Source organism: Chinchilla lanigera, unplaced genomic scaffold (genome assembly GCF_000276665.1).
Source record: "Chinchilla lanigera isolate Chin_1 unplaced genomic scaffold, ChiLan1.0 scaffold00002, whole genome shotgun sequence".
Lineage (NCBI taxonomy): Eukaryota > Metazoa > Chordata > Mammalia > Rodentia > Chinchillidae > Chinchilla > Chinchilla lanigera.
In genome coordinates, this window is record NW_004955403.1 from 54,881,787 (window position 1) to 54,890,597 (window position 8,811).

Here is an 8,811-nt window from a genome sequence, read left to right on the forward strand (position 1 = left end):
GGGAGGCGGAAGTCACACAGGCACACCAGTAAGACCCAGTGAGAGGAGCGTGGTGAGGTGGGTTAGAGCTCTGGAATCCTGACAAGGCCATTGGTGGACAGGGGCACAGCGTGCTGTGGGAGGATACTTGGGAAAGATAGTAGAGCCAGCCTGCTGGGAGTCATTTGGGGTATATCATGCTGTCTGCTCCCTCGTAACACTGACGTGTCCCTGCGCCCTCATTCTGGCTTCAGTGCTGTCACACGGGCCCTCATCTTGCTTTTGTCCCCTGTAAGAATTAGAGATCCACTTGCTCTCTCAGTAGTTCAAGTCCAGTCAGGCAATGAACTCTCCATTCCTGCCATTTCTGGGGGGTTTGAGTCCATTCATTCATGGACTCCTTCCTCCCTGAACCTCAGGCTGCTTGTTGCCTCTTGTGAATCACTAAGTAAAGCATTCCTGACCAACGTTCAGGGCCCTCTGCTGTGGCCCCTCTGAGACCATGGACAATACCACCTTTTCTGTCCTTTATCCTCCCTGACCAGGGCCATCTTACCATCGCTTTGGCCAGTGTGGTCCATAGTGGTGGGGGATGGGGTGGGGTAGCCTAGACCTTGATGCCCAAAGCCACACCCTCAGTTGTCTGTCTCCTCTTGTTGTGTGCAGTTGTTTTGTCTCCCTGAAGCACCAGAGGCTTGTGTGGAGTCCAGCGCACACTCCCTGCTCCTTCCACTGGGCTGTGGGAATTTGGACCATCTTGCAGCCAGCATAGAAACTCCATTCTCTCCAGGGGTTCCTTGAGGTGAAGAGCCAAAGGGGTCAGGAGGTCTCTGGAGCAGCCATGTCAGAGGAATTTGGGTTTTATCCAGTGCCAGTGTCCTGTCTCTTCTCCTGGGAGTCAGAGCTCTGAACAGCAACATCCTGGATGGTGGCCACAGAAGGACCACCTATTGAAATCAGGGACCTAAGTGACTTCTGCCCTCACACACAGGGCCAGGACCCTGACTATCTTAAACCACCTGGTTCCCATCCAAAGCCCCTTTCTTTACTGGCTTCTCTGAGCTTCCAGTCTAACTTGTAGCTGCTGGCAGTTTCTTGGGCCTCAGCTATCAGATCAGTTCAAGATCTGCTTGAGCCCTTAAGATCTCTAGCTGGTCCACATTCCCTGAACAAGGATCAGGAGAATATTTCTGCTATCTGTGTGTTCACTTCCCAGGTCTTGTGATTATGAAATCGTGTGGCCCTTGGTCAGCTGCCCGTCTGTCTGATTCCTAGGAAAGGCATGGTTTTTGATTCATTGCCACAAACACACACCAGATTGCCAGACACCAGGTTTCTTCTTGCTTCTGTTGAGGTTTTTCCATGAGATTTTGATTACAGATCCCCATCTTGGTCTCTCTTCCAGAAACCATGAGATCCAAGGGATAGAAGTTTCCCTGATCCACGGCCACAGGTCTGTCTCTTCTGACTCCTGTGATCCCAGTGATAGTGGGTCCTGGTCCTCAGCCACATCTCTCTCAGTCCTGGAACACCGAGACCTCCAAGACAGGGATCCCCAGCCCACAGAAAAGGCCCCCTTCTGTTCAGCAGAGGACACTCACTATATTTTCCTAAAGATGCTGGAAGCTTACTTTACCTGCTTTTCCATTTCATCCATGAACTGTCTTAGGGGCCATGCAGAATAAATCTACTATGATTTTTTACCTGTAAAATATTGATTCCTCTTTTAACACTATGCTAAAAAATTCTGGCAGACCCACTTCATTAACAACAGGCCGCCATTCATTCTGCTTTGCATGGAGCTTCTTCAAATATTTAGGGCCAACTCGAGGGAGTCTTGACAGAACATTAAATTCCAAATCACGGGTGAAGTCTGCAAATTGATCACTCTCCTCTGTTCAGGCTTATGCTCTGGCCTCTCCACATATTTCCATCTCGTCTGTGCTGATCCATATTAAGCAGTCCCCAGCACCCGTGCTTAACTTCATGGATTCTGCTTCAGTCCCGGTTTAGTTGAGGACAAGACTTGCAGAGTACACGAATCTGGTGGTGAATTACCTGCTTCAGGCGGCTGCCGCTAAGCCACGTCCTGCTTCCCCTTCCATTCTGTAGAAAGGGCTGACTCTGCCAGTGTGGGGGATTCAGGAGAATTTGGAGGTTAAATATTTTGGTGTTGACTTTTCAAAATTTCTCAAACTAAATTTCATGCCCTCACCCCGGGCCCAGACCGGCACATGTGATCCACAGATGCACCCAGCCTCTGCTCATTCACTGTCATCTTTTTGGTCAGATCCTCCTCTGGATGCTCTGCAGTTTGGCTGGGTGCTCAGAGCAGTAGGGTTGCAGACAACTCAACCTCCTGAGGCAAGTTGTTGCTGGAAACAGACCATCCTGTACCTACTGTCTTGTTTTGCAGAGTGTCTAGCACCACAGGAAGTGGTCTCTGTAACCCACCATCACAGGGCTCTTCCAGGTCCACCACGATCCACACTACCGAGATTCGGCTTGCAGCATCAGTCAGCTCCGAAGCCCTCGTGATGTGACTGCTCTCCGGAGGGTATCACTGCCTTGCTCACTGTCCATAGGCTGCCATGCCACCCAGGTAGGTGAGCAAACCTCTGCAAAATCCCATCTTGAGGGCGTGATTTATGAAAATAAAGCACCACTTTTGGTGGCAGCAGTACACTCAGCCTGAGTCCTCTGGAAAGTAGAAAACAAGGACAGTACCATCACGCTCGTAGTGGATTTGGGAGTGTCGAGTCCAAGGTGTCTGAAAGGGGGCATGTGAACGAGAGGAGGAGTGCTCTGACCAGCTTTCCTGTCTGTTCCTGCGTGGGTGTTCCTGCATAAGAGTCAGAGTGGAACGCAGTGGGCTTGCCAAGAGCTACTTTTTCACTGTGGTTCGTGAATGTGCACAAAGTGGGTAGTCACGTACTCACAGCTCAGGGCAACGATGGAGGGGAGAAAGGGGATAGGGTATGTGTCTAGTTCTCTCCCCTCTCTCTTCTCCCACTGGCTAATGAATATTTCAGGGCAGCTCATTCCTGCATGGTTTGGAGCTGACCATCCGATCCCCGAGGGGTCTCTGAGGATGCCACACATCACGGCTGTGGTGTGGCACTTCGCCTACACCAAGGTGGAAGGACCTGAATCTCAGTGCTCATTCAGGCCACATGGGATGCTATGAAGCAGACGAGGCAGTGAAATTTAGGACTCACTGGCTTTTTCAAGAATGTGAGAGAAGTGTGAGAAAATATGAGAATGTATATGAGGTTTTTTATCTACATGGGAGCAATGATTGCTTGGTGTTTGCTGGGCCAACTGGAATCTTACCGAGATCACGTCTCAGGGTGGTTCTAACCTGGAGGCAGTGAATACGGGATGGCTAGAGGCCAGACAGGAGCGAAGGGTTCTTTTTACCTGCACCAATCTGAGCATCCCTTTCTAACAAACTCATTCTAGAGACAGGTCAGGGCCACTGAGTGATGGTGGAAGAAGCTGGAGAAGCTGGAGTTTGGACTTACTGAGTGACACCCCGCTTAGAAGAGTCACCCCCTCCACTAGGCTGTTCTCACTGATTTCTGAGGAATCTTAAGGAAAGGACTCAGGGATCTCCCCAACCGCCGAGCCCCGGCAGTCTGTGGGCGTGCGGGTTTGCAGTCTCTGATTTCAGTGAGCTCACTGGAAACCTCATTCCAGAAACTCCGGTGTTGCGATTTGAGACTAACACTTGCGGATGAATTGAATAAAGTTCTTTACTCCCTTAACATGGTAGTAAACAGAGACCTTAGGCACTGTCTCAACCAAGCTCCTCACTTACAGGTGAAGGGCCGTGGGCTGTGCACCTTCTCATGGCTCAGGCATTCAGTGTTTCTTCTGGGAAGTCTGATGTCTTTTCATTGTCCTGAGAAATATGTATCTGCAACTTTCCCTGAAGAACTGCAAGCTGTGAGGAAATTTAAAAAATAGAATTAAGAATATAACAAAGAAAAATTGCTTATCTTTACGATCTGAAAATTGTTTATAAATACTTCCCCAAATATGACTTAATTACTATATATGAACGACATGAAGTCTGGGAGGGTTAAGAATAAAGTGAGTCAGGCACAACGGTGAACGTCTATAGTCCTAGCACTTGGGAGGCTGAGGCAGGAGGACTGCTGGGAATTTGAAGCCAGCTTGGACTACACAGTGAGCTCCAGGCCAGCCTGAACCATATAGCAAAATCCTGTCTCAAAAAACAAAACAATCGCCACAAAAAACCAACCAAACAAACCAACAAACAAAAAAGAGTGAAAGAAAGAAAAAAGAAAATAGTTATCTAGACAGCATGAAGTAAAATTGCAGGAATGATGAATCTACAGCCCCATATGTCTTTCCAAATCACCTTTCCCCACGGCAAAACACTCAGTCTGAGTAGAATGATTTTCACTAAGATAAAATCGGATGAAGCCATTCTCTCTCCACAGTACATTCCCACCAGCTGAACAATAGGCTCAGTCAATATCAATATCAGTGAGAAGGAACATTATACAAAAAATGCCACAGGTCTAGAAAAGCACAAGGCCATATGTTGTGGGACATGTTTTTGGGGACCTAAATTCATATGTTGAAAAACTACGTGTGTAAACTAGTATACAACAGACTAAATAAATTGTGCTGTGCACGTGTACCAACTCCCCACAATGAGTGTAATCGTTGTGTAGTGCAAACATGCACTAGTAAAACATTTAAAAAAATATGATAGCTAAATATCTAGATTTATCAACTAATAGGTATATAGATGAAGATTGATAAAGATAGATGAATAGATTGATAAGATAGACAAGACAGATTTAGATGGCAGACCAGTATAGATTGGTAGAAATGGGTAGGTGGGCAGGATAGATAAATGAATAGATAGTACATACATAGATATGGATGTGAAGTGTGATAAAAATACAGTAAATGTTTAAATTTTAAAACTTATTGTAATAAAAGACACATTGTTCCATGACTCTCTCACAACATGTTCTTCCTTGCTTTGAGCACACTTATCCCATCGTCCTTGTCACTTTGTGAAGCAGTTGTGGAAGTCTTCTTTCTTGAAGGTCTTAGGTTGTGCTGTCCTGGCTGTCTCTTATGTCAAAGTCCTGAATTAATTAAAAATATTTGCCTTTCAGATCGTTTGGACAGTGAGCAAAAGACAGAAATCCCACGGTACCAGACACAGAGAATAAGGTGGAGGAGGACACACTGTAATGTTTTTATTTGACCGAAGTTACTGCAAATGTTTTGAATTGACTCAGGACATCGAAGCACTCACGAAAAGACACTTACGAAGAGGACTTCCAGAACTGCTTCAGAAAGTGGCAAGGACAGTGGGAAGGTACATTTCAAGCAATGGGGACTGTTCTGAGAGAGATGGATGGCAATGTGTCTTTGACTGTAATATCTTTTACTTTGGTGGAGGCAGATGATGGAATGTATTCGTGGCTCCAGCAGTGTCACCCACACTCAGACTCTTGAAATGGAAAGTGATCCCGGAGTTCGAGAGACTCTGCTGCTTTAAGGAAGGTCAGGCTGAGACTCAGAAGAGGCTGATGGTGAGAACCGGAGACATGCACTGACCACCTAATTTTCTAGTCTTGAATTCTTCTCCTTTAATTTCTCCTAGAATACGAAAAAAGCAATCATCTAGTAAATGAATAATAATAAAAGAATGAACTGACCAATAAACTGTACATGAAAAGGAAGGACCTGTCCAGTAAATAAATAATAAATATAGGGGCTCCATGCACAGCTGTTCTGTAGCTTTTCATTTGGCCTCTCTGCTCCGCCCTCTTGACTGCAGGAGCCTTCCTCCTCAGAGCGGAAACACTGAGTTCCAGCTGTGCGTGCCAAGAACGAGCTCCTCTGGCCGCTCCCTCCCCGGTACCCAGAGCAGCTGGAGAGGCGACTGAGCTGAGGAGCCTCACGCCCACGTGCGTTCTCTGCGTCACTCGGGGCCATCCTGCAGCCAGTACTGACGTCCCCTAACTGCGAGCCGAAGGCCCATTACAGAGGCTCTCAAACCTTACGCCCAAGCAGTGCTGTTTTACAGCAAGGTTCAGCGATCCTAAAATACACAGGACCGAAGCAACGCGCTCTGTTATCTAAGTACGGCGCGCTAACCGATTGCGCCACTGGAGCTTCAGCGCACCCTGGGTGGTTTCCTTGCTCCACACTGTAACCCTCCTGGAAGAGCGAGCACAGGCCAAGCAGAAGCTGAAGAAAGTAGGTTTCCTGCAGAAGCAAGCTGGGACAGCTGTGAGAGCGTGGTTACTGGGCAATACATTGCCCTTAGAAAATTCTGAGTCCCATCTGGAAGATTTCAGGGTGGTACTAGGAAAATCTCTTTTGTTGATGGTGACTCAGGTAATATTTATGTTGCATTTATAATGTCAGTGTTGGGGTGGACTATAACTTAGTTGTCTTGCAAAACCCCACCACTCCACTGTAGCCAATCACATCTTTATTAACACTGGTTACTTTTACCAGTTAATGGTTTCACTGTGACCTTCTATGTCTGCATACATTTTCCAGAGATCATGTTCATCCACCTGTGTTCTGCCCCACCCCTTCCCTCCCACAGCCCCTCTCAGTCCCTGATAGCTCATTTTCTACTTCCAGGTTGGCATCATTATCATTAACATTATTGCTATTATTATTACTAATGTATGAGACAGGACATATACATAATTCTCGTCTTTTAATGTTGGGTTCACTTCACCCAACGTGATTTCCTTAATTCTGTTTTTTTTTCTTTTCCTGCAAATGACAGGATTTCATTCTTCATGGTTCAGTAAGACTGCTGTGTATTTATTGCCCACTTGCATTTCTTCTTCTGAGAAGTGTCTATTCAAATCACTTTCCCACTTTTAATTAGATTGCTTTTTTGTTTTTAAGTTTTTAGAGTTCTTTTCATATTCTGGATATTAACCCTCTGTCAGATGAATAGCTGGCAAATTTTCTCTCCCATTCTATGGATTGATTTCCCATTCTTTTGATTATTTCCTTTGCTGTTTAATCTCTTTTTCCAAAATTAATTTTGTTGGTACACTTTAGATATGCATAGGAATCCTATTCCTCATAGAGACTGTGCAACTACACGTGATATATCTTCATTCTCCTTTCTCCCCCATTCACCTCCTCACCCTTCAACTCCTCTCCCTTCCTTGTTTACAAAAGCTTTGCTCTTTAAAAGTCTTATCACATGCATACATGTACACACACAAGCATGCAAGCACGCACGCACCTGGAATTCAAAATAAACTGATTTTGGATATCCTTTGGTAGCTTTTGAAAACAATTTCCAAACTGTCCCTGCAGTCAGCGTGAGGCTGGGGTCTCCAGGAGAGAGCGGGGTGGCAGCCAGGAAGGAGGGTGTTGGGAGAACTGATAGAAATTGCCCTCGGGAATGACGGAAAACTTGAAACTTCTAAGTGGAGTGACAAAGCCCTCATTGCCCTGTTCTTTTGCTTTCTTCTTTACAATTACTATCCATGCAGGTGAACTCTATCTGGTTAGCGATTCCCTCTCTCCGGCAGTTTACTACGCCATCCACGTAGCTGACGTAGCTCCGCAGCCCTCTGCGCTGCTGCCTCTGTACTGACCCGCGATCTGCTGCCTGCAGTGCGCTGTTCTTCAGCGCTGGGTCTCCTTGACAGTGTTGCTCCCTGCCGATTGTTTTTCCTTTCAAGAATCTGTTCACAGCATAAGGTCTGGGCCATTTTCTATTAAAGAGAGAGACAGCCCAGGCACCAGAGATCCCACTGGAGGAGGAAAGAACGATTTCATGGTTGTCTCGGAAGTGTCTCATGGCAATGTTGCCGGTAAATGTGGATAAACTTTTTGGGCAATTGCCTGGACAGGTCCTAGTAGAGCAGTGGGCAGAACTCACTCTCAATTTGAGATGCACTCTGAGGAACTCTGAGCTTTCAAAGCTGCCATTTAGGTTGAAAGAGGCTTCATGAGAAAAGGGAAATAGCAAATGAGGAGAAGCTGGAGAGTTTGTCCTGGATGCTGGGTGTCTGCGGACACTGTTCCCAGGAGTGAGCCAGTAAGTCCAGCCAGGACTGTTACAAACAGTATTTCCAACCCACACAAGCCAGTGCATGCCCTGTCTGCTCACACAGCTGCTGTGGGGCTCTGACGATGGTGGGTCTCTGTTACTACCTGGGCTACCTCTTCCAAGCCTCGGGTGATCAGCACAGGCCTCAGCACCGAGACTCCTGCTGGGCTGCAGCTCCTGGGGCAGCCTAGGAGGACGCATCTTCTTCATCATCCTGTGCATAATGTGAGCAGTGTGCTCACAATTCGGACACCGATGACCTCAGCGGTCTCTCAGGGGACACAGCCCTGAGGAACGAGCGTAAGAGTGAGACAGCCACAGACAGTTTGTCCACATGCAGCAAGGAAAAAGAAAGGAACTCGAGTGGCTGCCTCCATTCCCGGGCCTGGAAACTCACCATGGATCAGAACAAGTCTAGGCCAGAGACCCCCACCTGCAACATCTGTGGAGACTGCAATCCACCTTTCCATGGCTCTGAGGCCTGCTGGGTTTTCCTGCCTCAGTGATACAAGGTTTGTGTGTCCTGTATTTGCCACAAGCTTTTGGCAGCTACTGAAGTATTAATACTTTATTAAGCCATATAAATAAAATTGTGTAAAGGAGGAAATGAAAGCAATAGATTTTTCTAAGAATTAATCTTGCTTCTTATTTTTACAGAATTTTATTTGTGGTCTTCCATATAACTAAGTCAAGTGTACATCTGAAGTTTTATTTTATGTAACTTAAATGAATGACTTACA

The 8,811-nt window shown here is 46.5% G+C and overlaps 1 long non-coding RNA gene across 1 annotated transcript; it reads right to left on the bottom strand.

Moving 5' to 3' along the window:
• Positions 1-3,771: 3,771 nt before the first annotated feature.
• On the bottom strand, positions 3,772-8,259 carry LOC102012150. Its single transcript, XR_259275.2, has 3 exons — positions 8,176-8,259; positions 5,421-5,631; positions 3,772-3,925 (listed from the first exon to the last, which is right to left on the bottom strand). It is a non-coding gene; the product is annotated as an uncharacterized LOC102012150 (long non-coding RNA).
• Positions 8,260-8,811: the final 552 nt, after the last annotated feature.